Below are 13,116 nucleotides of genomic sequence, written 5' to 3' on the forward strand. Positions count from 1 at the left end.
ATAATTCAGTGGCTACAGTGAGTACAAAGGAGTGTAGGTTAAATCAATATTTAGAAGACTCAAAATTAAACTAATTAAGAGCCAACTGTAATGATTCTTACTGTCTGGGAATAAGATGACAAAACAACTATCTTTCCTGATGCTGATCTGATAGTTGTAACCATTTGGGGAAAACAACCCCGAGTGAATCTTCTATTGTCTCTATACTTAGGGACCAAATTAATTAACATATGTAATGTACTTTGCAAACTTTAAAGTCCTACTTAAATGCTAGCTGCTATCTTTATTATTGCTTATTGTTACTAGGACCTTCTCCTCTACCTTGAACTAGGGGGATGGGTGTCTCACACCTGGGTCAAATCTGGGAGCTGAAATCAACAAAAGTGAAATTAATTTGCAGAGCAGGAAATGGGCTGAAGAAACCAGTGGTTAAAAGAGAGCCAAGAGATGTGTAGATTATAGTTCCAACTCTGACAATTAATTCCTTGGGTCACTTTAGGCAAGTCATTTCACCTTTTCATGACCTCATCTAGCAGTTGAGGATAATTAATGCCTGTCTGCCTCCCTTGGGATGAAGATCAACCAAGGTGCAGTGGGTGTGTCCGATCAGGTGTGTCCCAGGAGGAACCAGGTAAGCCCCTTCCCTTTGTTTGTCCTTGATGAGGTATGAGCTCTAGGACAATGTATGAACTTGTTTGGACCTGCGTCTTTGCTGCCCCTTGATGTGGTCCTTTATTCTGACATTGACTCAAATTCCCAGCTTTGGAATTGCAGCAGCAAAGAGGATCGATACATTGATTGGAGATGTCAAAAGGGTTACACACAGACAGGTCTCCTTTCCCTAAAAAAAAGCCTGTGCAGTCATTCACCTACTCCAGGTAATCAAGCATCCCCCAGGGAACCATGCACATTGAGGAGCCGGTGCCAGATGGAAACAGATAAAGACGAAGGAGGATAAAGCTTTTCTGGAGGGGGAAGACACTGGCAAATTCAGGAGAGATACGACTGAGAGAAGAGGGGAGAGAGAAGAGAGGGAGAGAGAAAAGGGGGGGGGGAGGGAGGGAGGGAGGGAGAGAGAGAGAGAGAGAGAGAGAGAGAGAGAGAGAGAGAGAGAGAGAGAGAGAGAGAGAGAGAGAGAGAGAGAGCATGAGCCATCACCAGATGGAGATGCAGAAAAAGAATGCTGTTGCCAGATGGAGACAGGAAAGGGAAGAAGGATCAGCATAGCAGGGAGTCATGAACAACCTGGAACCATTCCTTTGTAAAGACTGTGTGTCATGAGTGCTGTGTAGGTCCCCATGGGAGCTGGGACCTACTAGAGGGTAAGGCTCTTTGACTCTAGTGACCCCAAGTTCTTTTCCTCTTAGTAAAAGTCTGGAGGACAATTTAGGTCCCTAGAAAAGGCAAAGATCTATTAGAGAGGCAAAGGAATTGTCTTTAACTCTTTATGGGCTCATGTGCAGAATAAGTAAGACCTCTCCCACATTTAATTAGCTTGGATGATTGCATAGGAGCTAAGGGCCTTTGTTGTTGTTCAGTTGTGTCTGACTCTTTGTGACGCCTGCATAGGGTTTTCTTGGCAAACATGCTGGAGTGGTTTGTCATTTCCTTCTCCAGTGGATGAAGGCAAACAGGGGTTACGTGCCCAAGGTCACACAGCTAGTGAGTGTCTGAGGCCACATTTGAACTCAGGTCTTCCTGATTCCATGTCCAGCACTCTATTCACTGAGCCAACTATCTGCCTCCAAAACTGCCTTTAGAAAGACACAATCCACATTCTGATGTTTCTGGGGGAAAACCATGTGTAGGGGGCACAAGCCAAAGAAATTTGTCAGAGGCTCCCTGATTAACCTCGTTCATGTGAATTTAGAATTTTGATTCTGGGCTGTGGATTACAAGTATGATACATGTGAAGTTCAGGAAAACTCAAATACCTTTCGAACCAGATCCCTATCAAAGCAGATGGGTACCTGTGCTTCAATTTACAGTCTTTGAAGCTGCCTGGTGCCCTGAGTGTTTAGGTGCTCTGTCCAGGGTCAGGAAGTCAGTATGTGTCAGAGATGGGACTTAAACCTAGATGATCCTGACTCTGAAGCCATTTCTCTACCACTATGCCAGGCTGTTAGTTGGTCAAACAAATCCCGGACACTATTATTATCAATAGTTATTTTGTTTGCTGCTCACTTGTCCTATTCCCTTCACTGTTAGGGCTCCCGAGGGGAGAGAATAGGGAATAGCTAAGCCTTGTTCCATTTCAGGCTGAATAATAATAACTCACATTTCTATCATGTTTGCAGTGACAAAGCATTTTATATGGACTCTCATTCTGTTCTTATCAACTCCCTTTTAAGCATCAGTCAATACACAGGTATTTATTAAGGACCTACTATGTGCCAAGCATTATGCTAGGCTACAATGATAAAGAATGAAACAACCCCTACTTTTCAAGAAATTTATATTCTAGTGGAGGAGAAAATATGCATGTGCAGTGTATTGTCTCTTTTACAAATGAGGAAACTGAGTCACAGAGGCTGTTGTGCCTCACAAAGCAAGAAAGACACAGAACCAGGACTCAATCATTCTTCTATACCACATGAATTTATTTTAAAAAAATACCTGTAATTACTTCAATATAATTAGTTTCCTTTGTAGTCTTCTGTATTTTATCTTATATCTTTTCAAAACATTATTCTGAGAAGGGGTCCACAGGCTTCATCAGACTGCCCAAGAAATCCCTGACACAAAAATAGTCAAGAACCTCGGTTTTCAATTCTCTTTCTTTCCTAGCTCTGTTTTGCTTGTTGTTTGGTCACGTCTGACTCTTTCTGACCCCTTGGACCATACTGTCCTTGGGGTTTTCTTAGCAAAGATAATGGAGTAGTTCGCCATTTCCTTCTCTAGCTTATTTTATAGATAAGGAAATCGCCAGAGGTTAAATAACTTGCCTAGGGTCACACAACCTGTCTGAGGTCACATTTGAACTCAGGTCTTTCTGACTCCAGACTCAGCACTCTATCTACTGAGCCACCAAGCTACTTCCTAAAAATTAAAAAAAAGATTTTTTTAAAACCACCTCCTGTTTTACTTGGGCTCCAGTTAAAACAAGTTTGGTTTTCTTCTAACTGCTCTTTTCAGCTTTCAAAGCACTTTCACACATTTTAAAGATCCTCACACATTTAGTGGCAGGAAGGCCATTAAACTTCAGAGCTGAACTTCAGACTTACTCTCTAATAGGCACACACCACAGTTCTACAAAGATGGGACCCTTCTATGAGCCACTGTCATCTCCACATGTAGAGAGCTAACCCCAGCTGGGAAAGGTGACTGACAGGGTCTCTGCTTTGAAGTGGAAAAGAAAAGCAGAATGGGGTTGGAAGCCCAGGTAGAGATGCTTAGATGCTGAGTTCTTGCCTGAGGAAAACATGGCAACTGACCACATGCAGAGACCAGACCTGGGCATCAACTGCACGAGAGGTCTAAGTGAAGAGCCCCCAGATCTAGCTTAGATAGAGAGTGTAGTCTATAATTGGTATCATTTTTCTGGGTATGGATATATATACACACACATATAGACATATACACACACATACATATACATATAATATATTATATATACATATATGGAAAGAGAGAGAAGTCTATAATTGGTATCATTTTTCTGGGTATGGATATATACACACACATATATACATATACACACATATACACATACATATATATATACATGCACATACATATACATATATACATATAATATTTTATATATATGTATATATATATGGAAAGATAGAGAAGTGTATAATTGGTATTATTTTTCTGGATATGGCTCTCTCTCTGTCCCCCTCCCCTTTTTTTTACCCCTTTTAAAGAGATCTCTCCTTAGTGATGTGGTCCATATTAGAGGGAAGCCTATATTCATAACTATAGATCTGAAGCATCTTGGTCCACTAGGACTTACATAAGACTTTGCCTTTGCTACTATCTGTTCGACCTTGGGTAGGTCATTTAACCTATCTGAGTCTTGGCTTCCTCTCATAATATAAGGCAGCTGAACTGGGGGATTTCTAAGATCTCTTCCAACTCTACAGCTATGATCCTTTGGCCCTATGAATCAGGGCTAGAAAGCCCAGACTAGATAAGGAATTCCGTTCTATTCATGTCAAGCACATATTTCTAAAACACTCACAATGCACAAAGTGCTGTGCCAGAGGGACAAAGACAAATAGGAAACAGTAGCTGCCCTCCCAGGATAGATTCTCCATTAGATAGCATCAGTTAAGTGTCAGTACTTTTATTTCTCCTTTTCCCCTTAGTTGCTAGTAAAGTCCTTTTTGGCATTAGGGTAAGGTGGGAAGACACCCCATTTTAACCTTAATTAGGTAAGACAGTCTCTGGAGATTAATCAATCATAGGTTTTAAAGTAAGTGCTTAAAGCACTTGTGGGAAAATGTGTCAAAGACTTGGGAGGGGCAGGGTGCTTTGTGACAACTACCCTTACTGTATTTACCTTAGTAAATACTCTTTTCTAAAAGCTACTTTAGGCTGGCTGACTAAATTGACTCAACTGATAATCTTGGGGGGAGGCACACCAGTGGGGGCTTAAGTCAATGACATTAGAGAAAGATAGCTCTGACTCCTCCTGGGGACCCTTAGAACCTTTAGAGGGAGATGTAGCCTTGCTTTGGGACCACAGTCTCATCTGGAAGTGTGGGCATTGGCATATAGATCCTTGGAGTTTATATGGACTGCATGAGGAAAACTCCAACCTCTGTCTCTGGTACATTAAGAGGGAGATCCAGGGTATGGGATGTGAGTTCCAGATACCTTCTTGCAGCTAGGTGGCACAGTGGATAGGATAGGGGCTCTGAAGTCATGAGGACCTAGGTTCAAATCCAACCTCAGACACTTATTTGCTATGTGACCCTGGGCAAGTCACTTAACCTTATTTACCTCTGTTCCCTCATCTGTAAAAATGAGCTGGAGGAGGAAATGGCAAACCACTCCAGTATCTCTGCCAAGAAAACCTCAAATGGGGTCACGAAGAGTCAGACATGACTAAAAACTAAACAATAACAACAAAAGAGGTGTAGGGTACGGGATGTGAGTTCTGGACTCCCTCTTGCCTTGGCTGTTTCTTCATTTGAATGCATTCCCCCTGAGTTATGTCTTAAAAGTCCTAAGCTCTTCTCTTTTTTTTTAGTTCTGAAATCTCAATGGATCTTCAGATCCCCAATAGGAGTGACTATGGTTGGGAGACCAGAGTCAGCTTTGGGTTTCCCTAGGAGGGATAGCCTTCCCTTGAACCTGAACCTGTTCAGAGTGCAGAAGAGAGGGATAAGAGAATGTGATACCCTGAACACTCCTTTCCAGCAACCATCAGTGTGTGACTCCAGTCCGTGTTTCCTTCCATTCTTCCGATTCGGAGGGTAGGAGATGAAGGTCCTGCTACTCACTAAATGCAGTGGTGGAGATTTTTAGCAGCTGGTCTAACTCAATACTGCCTAGGATCAGGTCAGGGTGGGGAGACAGGGATGTTCCCTCTGTCTTCTTTTTCCTAGACCTGGATACAAAAGGAGCAGAACAGAAAGTAGGCAGCAAATAAAATCGCCATCGATCGTGAGATTGCTGGCATCTCAGGCCCGGCCTGTTCCCAGAGCTGTTCATCGTAAATAAATGTTCCTAATGATCCACTTGTACTTAATACACAAGGCTCTGTCTTGTAAAATTGAAATGGAGTAGGGCAGTTGAGTATAGTGCTACAGGGCACCAGCTTGGAGAGGAAGATTTTCACAGTATCTCTTAGCAGTTTGCACTTGGGCACTCTGTGGGGGCAGTGGGAGTCCCAGGCAGAGGGCACATCTGCTTCTTGCCTCACAGGCACCACAGTTTAATATTAAAATCTCTTCTGAAATTTCTAGAACCATACTAATATTGGCCAAATAGTATACCAGCACCTGTCTGCCCACCTGCACTCTTACCACTACCACCATCATGATTATTACCACCACTGCCAAGGTCATCATCACTGACACATCCCCATCATCATGGCCACCTCCCTATTACCATTACCACCAGTATGACTTGCTATCGCCATCACCACTGCCAATGGTATGATATTATACCTTTCCAGCAGGCTCTGAACTTTCCAGCTAATCTTTTCATTTCCCATCCGCTGATGTTCTTGGTTTCAATTCCATGAACATCATATTTCCCCAAGATTAAGTTCCTCTCCTGATATTTCATCATTATAGGTATTGATCCAGCTTTGACACTCAACACCTTCTTAGCACCTTCAGCTGCCTCTCTCCTCTGAGCTGAGGGCTAAAGGGTGGGGCAATGAATTCCTCCCAAAGCCATCCTGAATAGAGGACTCGGAATTTTCCAGCTAACTCTCCATCTCCCAGCAGTGGCTTTGTTTGGTTTCACCTCCACAAACACCAAACATCATGTTCCCTCCCAGAGTACCTTCGAGTGCACCTTCCTCCTCATGTTGGGTGCTCTCTTCTCCTGTTAGATTGTAAATCCTTTGAGGCAAGGACTGTCTTTTTCTTATTTGTATTTTCGGCACTTAGCACAGTGCCTGGAGCATAGTAATAGATGTTTATTGACTATTGACCATCACTACCATCATAATGATCATCACCAACGTTGCTACAACTGTTACCATCACTGTGGTCACTACTGCCACCATTATGGCTTATTATCAGCACAGTCAATACTGTCACCATGATCCAGAGTCATTATCATCATCATAATCATTACTAAATATGACTATACTATTATTACTATATATTTACTATATTACTCTACATTAGTACTCTAGTAATATTATATTACTACATAATTATTACTGTGTAATTATTATAATTATAATTATTACTACCTTTACTATATATAAATACTATTACTACTATTACAATATATGATTTACTATTACTACTATATGTAATTCTTAGGACCATTATTATCATCGGCATTACTGTCACCAAGACTATTATCATTTTCACTGTCATCATAATGATCACAGATGTAGAACTGGAAGGGACATAGTCCAACCATTCATTTTACAGATACGGCAACTGAGGCCCTGAAAGAAGTGAGGAGTTTTGCCTAAGGCCACACAGAGACCATGGAGAGAAGACGGACAGAGCTAGAATCTGAATCCTGGGCTTCTGATCAGCAGGGGGTCTTGAAGTGGAGAAGACGTGGGGAGGGGAGTGACTAGTGGGACAAAACAAAAGACAGGGTCCTGGCCCACCACTCCCCTAAGCCTCCCTTTCACACCCTCACTCTCATCTGTATACTCTGTCACATCAAAGCTCAACCCACCCAAGGGGAGGTGCCATGGTAACGATGTGGTCTTTAAACACAGGAGTTTGTGCAGCCATCAAAAAGCAGCATTAGGCAATTTAATTAAGGAGCTGGCAGCAGACAAACTTTGTGAGTTAAAGGCATTTTATTAAATTCCATTGCATTATGCAGCTTGGGCCCACCAGGAGTTGCTTTGGTGGGGGAGAACATACAAGATGCTGCTGGGCTTTCGGTTTCCTTCTTTTTGCTTACTTGGTCTCCCTCCCATTCTCAGGGTATATGGGGAAGAACAGGGATGTGGTAGGGGGACAATCCTCTGCTACAGACCCTGGCCCTTGACTGTCTGCTACCCCCAGATCAAGGCACAGGATATTGAAATGAGGTCCCCAAGAAGAATGTGGGATGTAGGATAGTCTCAGCAGATCAGCTGGAAGAAGGATTTTTCTGTAAAGCCAGAGTGGGCATTATTCTCAAGGGAGTTCTCTCTGGGGCCCTGATCACTTAAGACCCCTGGTTTTAGTTCCCAGTCAGGGTATCTTCTCCAAGGACCCCAGAAATCAGAGAAATATCCTCCCTAATTGATAAGAAAACCCAGAATAGGATTATGAACACAGACAGTCGAACCCTTCTGCCAAATTCCCTGCTAAGTGAAATCAAGGTAACAAGCATTTATGAGGCACTTACTATGGGACACACTATGGGGATACATAGAAAGGCAAAAGAATAGTCTTAGCCTTCAAGGTGCTCACAATCAAAGGGGAAAGGGGAAAGAAGAGAGAAAAGACCTTTAGCCGGCTGCCTTTCCTTTTTTCTCCCCTCTTCTTTTCTGCCTTTGCCAGATGAGGAAGCTGAAACCCAGATTATGTGGCATTCTTGAGATCACACAGGTGAGTAAGTAGCACAACAGATCGTCAAATCCCGGCCCTTTGAGGTCCAACCCCTCAAGCGGCCAAGACTTGTCAATTCTACCTTCACAAGATCTCGTGCATCTGTCCCCTTTTCTGCAGTCCCACAACAAATACCTAATTCAGACACTCATTGATTCTCCCTCGGGCTGTAGCATCTACTTAGGAGGATAAGAAGAAAGAAAGGAGGGAAAAAGAAAAGATGAAGAAAAGAAGCAGAAAGAGAAGGAGGAACGAATAGTGAAAGGAACCTACTTAATTGGATCTCCCTTGTTTCCAGTCTTTCCGTTGCCCAATCCATCTCCTGAACAGCTGCCAAAATAATTTTCCTAATAAAGAGGTCTGAATGACCATGTTATGCTTTCCCTCTATTGATTATCTCCCATTTATCCTGTCTGTATCTTGTCTGTACATCGTTTGTGTGTTGTCTTCCCCATTAGACTACGAGTTCTTCGGACAGCAGGGACCATTTTTTGGCTTTCTTTGTATTCCCTCCACTAAGCACAGTGCCTGATAATCGATGTTGAATCAATGCTTATTGACATTGCTCAAAGGTCTTCAGGGGCTCCCTACTGCTTTTAAGATAAACCTCCAAAAGCCTAGTATTTAAGGGATCAAGCCTATCTTTACAGAAATTTCACACGACTCCCATCCACACAGTCCATCCAGATGAAGTCACCTATTAGCATCCTTCAAAGCTCATCTCAAGTACCACTTTCTATAGAGACCTTTCTTTGTGCTCACCATTGTCTGTATCTCTTCCTCCTCAAATGATCTATATAAACTTGTCTTCCAGTAGATTGTAAGATCCTTGTTGAGAGTAGGAACTACAGTTATCCTTTCCACATCATGGAGGTGAGGGGCATGGCACCTTCACAATCTGGAAAATCTGCATAAAATTTTTTGGCTCTCTCTTTGTACCAGAAAAGAAGACTGAATTGTTATGGCATTAAAAGATAAAATATATTGATACTATATATTTTTATACATATATTTTATGCATTGCTGAGTTTCTAAACTTTTTCTGTGTCATCTGCTGGCCTTTGTGTATCGTTTGTGGCTTCCTTAAAGCTCCCAAAAAATTCCCATTTAATTTCTCATGCCAACCATGATATAGTGAAACTGAACTGGGGGAAGTTGCAATGTGGAAGGGATACCTGTATTTTTTGTTATTCGTACTTCTCATTCATAACAACAATAATAATACTGCTCTAGCATTTATATAGTGCTTCAGCGTTTGCAAAGTGCTTTACAGATATTATCTCATCTGATCCTCACAACCACCCTGGGAGGCAGGTGCTATTATTATCTTCATTTTACAGAAGTAGAAACTGAGGCAGCTAGAAGTTAAGTCCTTTGTCCAGTATCACACAGGGAGACCAGATTGAAACTCATTTCTTCTTGACAGAGTTCTATGGCTTCTATGTGCCAGGCACTGTGTTAAGTGCTTGGGGATATAAAAAGAGGTAAAAGATATTTCCTGCCCTCAAGGAGTTTATAATCTAATGGGAGAGACAACGTGCGAACAAATATATACAAAGCAAGCTATATACAAGATAAATAGGAGATAATTAACAGAGAGAGGGCAAAGAAATTAAGAGGGGTTGGAATCAAGGCACTGGAATTAAGAGTTCTATCTATGGTACCACCTCTAAAAATGCATGTAGCGCCTTAGTATTAGCAAGCTACTTTACATGTGTTTCCCCATTTATTTATTCTATCACTGATATTTATATATCTCATCTCCCCCACCAGATGAAAAATGCCTTAAAATCAGGGAGAGTGCCTTTTTCATTTTCTGCATTTCCCCGAAGTAGTTAAGCCCGTGCCCGATACATAGCAGGAGTGCAAGAAATCTGTAGTCTGAAGACCTGAGTTTGAATCTTAGCTCTGTTATTTAGGAGGTGTGTGACCCTGGCCAAGTTGCTTGTCTCCTCTGGGTCTTATTTTCTTTCCTGTAGAATGGAGGGACTGGGGGAGATAATCCCCAAGTTCCTTTGAAGCCCTGCATCTATGATTACTTTTTTTCCTATTCATTTCTTCTCTTCCTGCTCCTTTCTCCCTTCTCTCCTTATCCCCTCCTTTCCTTCTTCTTGTCCTATCTTCCATTCATGGTCTGCCTTCCCTTGTTATTCTCCCTTCCTTTACTTTTCTCCCAATTTCTTCCTTTCCTTTCTTTGCATGCTCTCCCTCCACACACCCTGTCACCGCCTCCACCACCCCCAGACCCCCCTACCGTTTCTCCCTTCTTCTGCCACAGGCTTCTGGCTCTTGGTCTCCCAACAGACTCTGCCTGAGCTGCTGTAGCCATGGCAACAACCCAGTTTACCTTCATGGGGAAGGGGTTTGACAGGGGCTATTTTGTGAGTCGGGGCAGAGCTAAGTGCAGGATAAATCGATTAGTGCCAACTGCTTGCGGGGAGGAGGCTAGTGGGGGGGCGGGGAAAGCAAACCGATTAACTCAGGATGTTCCTGGATTCCCTCCCCCAACAAGCCTTTCAGGATTCCAAAGGAGAGCCAAAGAGAATGAAGATGGGGTGGGTGGGTGGAGATGTTTAACTCCTTTCTCTTCCCACAACTCTCTTGTGCCTTAGTTAGCCCTATTCTCGTAAGATAGGAGCCAACACCCAAAAACAGCACTCAAGGGGGCTGGGGAGTTGGTCCACCCCTTTTCTACTGCAGTACAGTGAAAACAGCAGGGAGGGGAAAGGGGTGTTCATGGGCCTTAGCCACCGATCGATCACTGAGCCAACCAGTCAGGGAGTAGCAGAGCTCCTGGGGGAGGCTGTATGGAATGGGGAGGGCAGAAGAATCTCCCTGGCCATGCTAAATACCCAGCTGGGTGCACCAGTTTTAAAGGAGAAAGAGCTTGGAGGTAGTACTTTGCCAACATTTATTCCTCTGGGTGCCTGGCTTGGATGATGCCAACTCATTTCCATAGCAGTTTTCCCAGAGAATCAACATGGGGAACATTCTCACATCTAATAACGGTAAAATAATAATAATTAACATTATCATAGCTTACATACCTCTGGCGCCTCACTCCCAGGCACTCAAAGCCCTGGGGAAGACAACAGGTCCTCTCCCTTCAATCAATCAATGAATAAATGTAATGAGTACCTACTATGTGCCAGGCACTGTGCTAAATGCTAGGAATACAAAAAGAGACAAGAGACAGTCCCTGCCCCCAAGAAGCTTATAATCTAAAGGGAGAGCTAACACGAAGCAATATGTATACAAAGCAAACTACATACAGGATAAATGGGAGATAATTAACAGAGTGAGGCACTGGAATTAAGAGGTGCTATGGAAGGCTTCTGGTATAAGATGGATTTTAGTTGAGATATAAAGGAAGCCAGGGAGGTCAGGAGTCAGAATGGAGGAGAGACACCATTCCAGGCATGGGGAATGGCCAGTCTGATGCCAGAGATCAGGAGACAGTGGAAATGACAGGATCGTAAATTCAGAGCTTGGAGGGACATTTGGAGGTCCTCATGTCCAACCCCTTCATTTCACAAATAAGGAAACTGAGGCACAGAGAGGCTAAGCAACTTGTCTAAGGTCATACAGCAAGTGGCATCTGAGGCAGCATTTGAACCCAGATCTCCCTATCTCCAAGTAAACCAGACCAAGCTGCCTTTCAATTGCCTGGACATTTCAAGATGCAGAATGAGACATAGCATTTTTGAACACTGTTGATATTTGAAGGTTTTTTTTTTTTGCTTGATTTTGCATATTTCTTACAAGAGTCTTTTTCTTTTTCAATTTTTTTGAGGCAATGGGGAGCTAGAATAGTGTTGCAAAAAAAGAAGAAAGAAAAAAGAGAAAGAAAGAAAAGAAAGGTGCTTCACTGAAGCTTTTTTTTTTTTAAATTTACTGAAGTGAACAGAAGGAATTACAATTAGGACAATTCTGAAATTTACACGTTGAATTTGTTCTATACTTAAAAGGAAAAGCAAGCGATATATTAGAGAGATTCATAGTTGTGTGTATAATCTGCTTTTTCCGTTCTATTTGGTATATGGGAAATGCTCCTTTTATTTGGTGTTTAAGTTCAGAATAAAAAAATTTCAAAGTAAAGAGGCTAAAACAATCAATTATATGGATTTCTCCCAGCTGGGGAGACTGCAGCCCTAAGTCCTCCCTTCCCTTTTTCACTGAGGTGGGGAACTAGGCATGTGGAAAAACGGATGTAATATCGGACGAGTTTGATGTGCTGGCTAGTTTTGCTGAACTTTTTTTTTCTTTCTTTTTTATTCTTTGTTCAGGGATGGCTCTCTTGGAGTGGGATAGGAAAGAGCTATATTGGGAAATGAAAGTAATATAAAAATGAAAGATACCAAGAAAAATTTAAAAGAGAAAAAGAAACACTAGGTGCAGGATGGACTGACTGATCTCAGGTGGCGCCGCAGTCGCAGTTAGGGCCAAAGCTGAGAGGAGAACCCTACCATTCTGACTCCCCTGCCTTGGGCTTCAGCTACATCCTTTGCTTTCCTGATTATCCTAGCCCTATCTTCTGTGGATCTATACCTGGCAGTGGTCACTGAAGCTGCTGCTCAGGATGGATGTTCCCAACACATCAATTCTCTGGGCGGTTGTTTTCCCTCACTCAGCTGCCCTCTCCGATTACCTCAAGGGATTACCCACCCTCTCCTGCCAAAGCCAGCAGGGACAGGGTCAAGCAGGGCTGGTTCCCCTGCAGTCAGTGGCTGATGGTTTTCTCCGCTCGCAGCCAGGAGTCATTACACACCAGATGTCTAGTTTAAACAAGTAATTAGGCAGGTCTATTAGGAAAAGCACGTGCTTCTCACCAAAGAGGAGCCCAGATTTCAGGAGGTGTTGAGGAAAGAAGCGCCCTGAGGATTAGCCCTTAAGGAACACTGGCTCAGCACAGCAGCTG

Source organism: Trichosurus vulpecula, chromosome 4, assembly GCF_011100635.1.
Source record: "Trichosurus vulpecula isolate mTriVul1 chromosome 4, mTriVul1.pri, whole genome shotgun sequence".
Lineage (NCBI taxonomy): Eukaryota > Metazoa > Chordata > Mammalia > Diprotodontia > Phalangeridae > Trichosurus > Trichosurus vulpecula.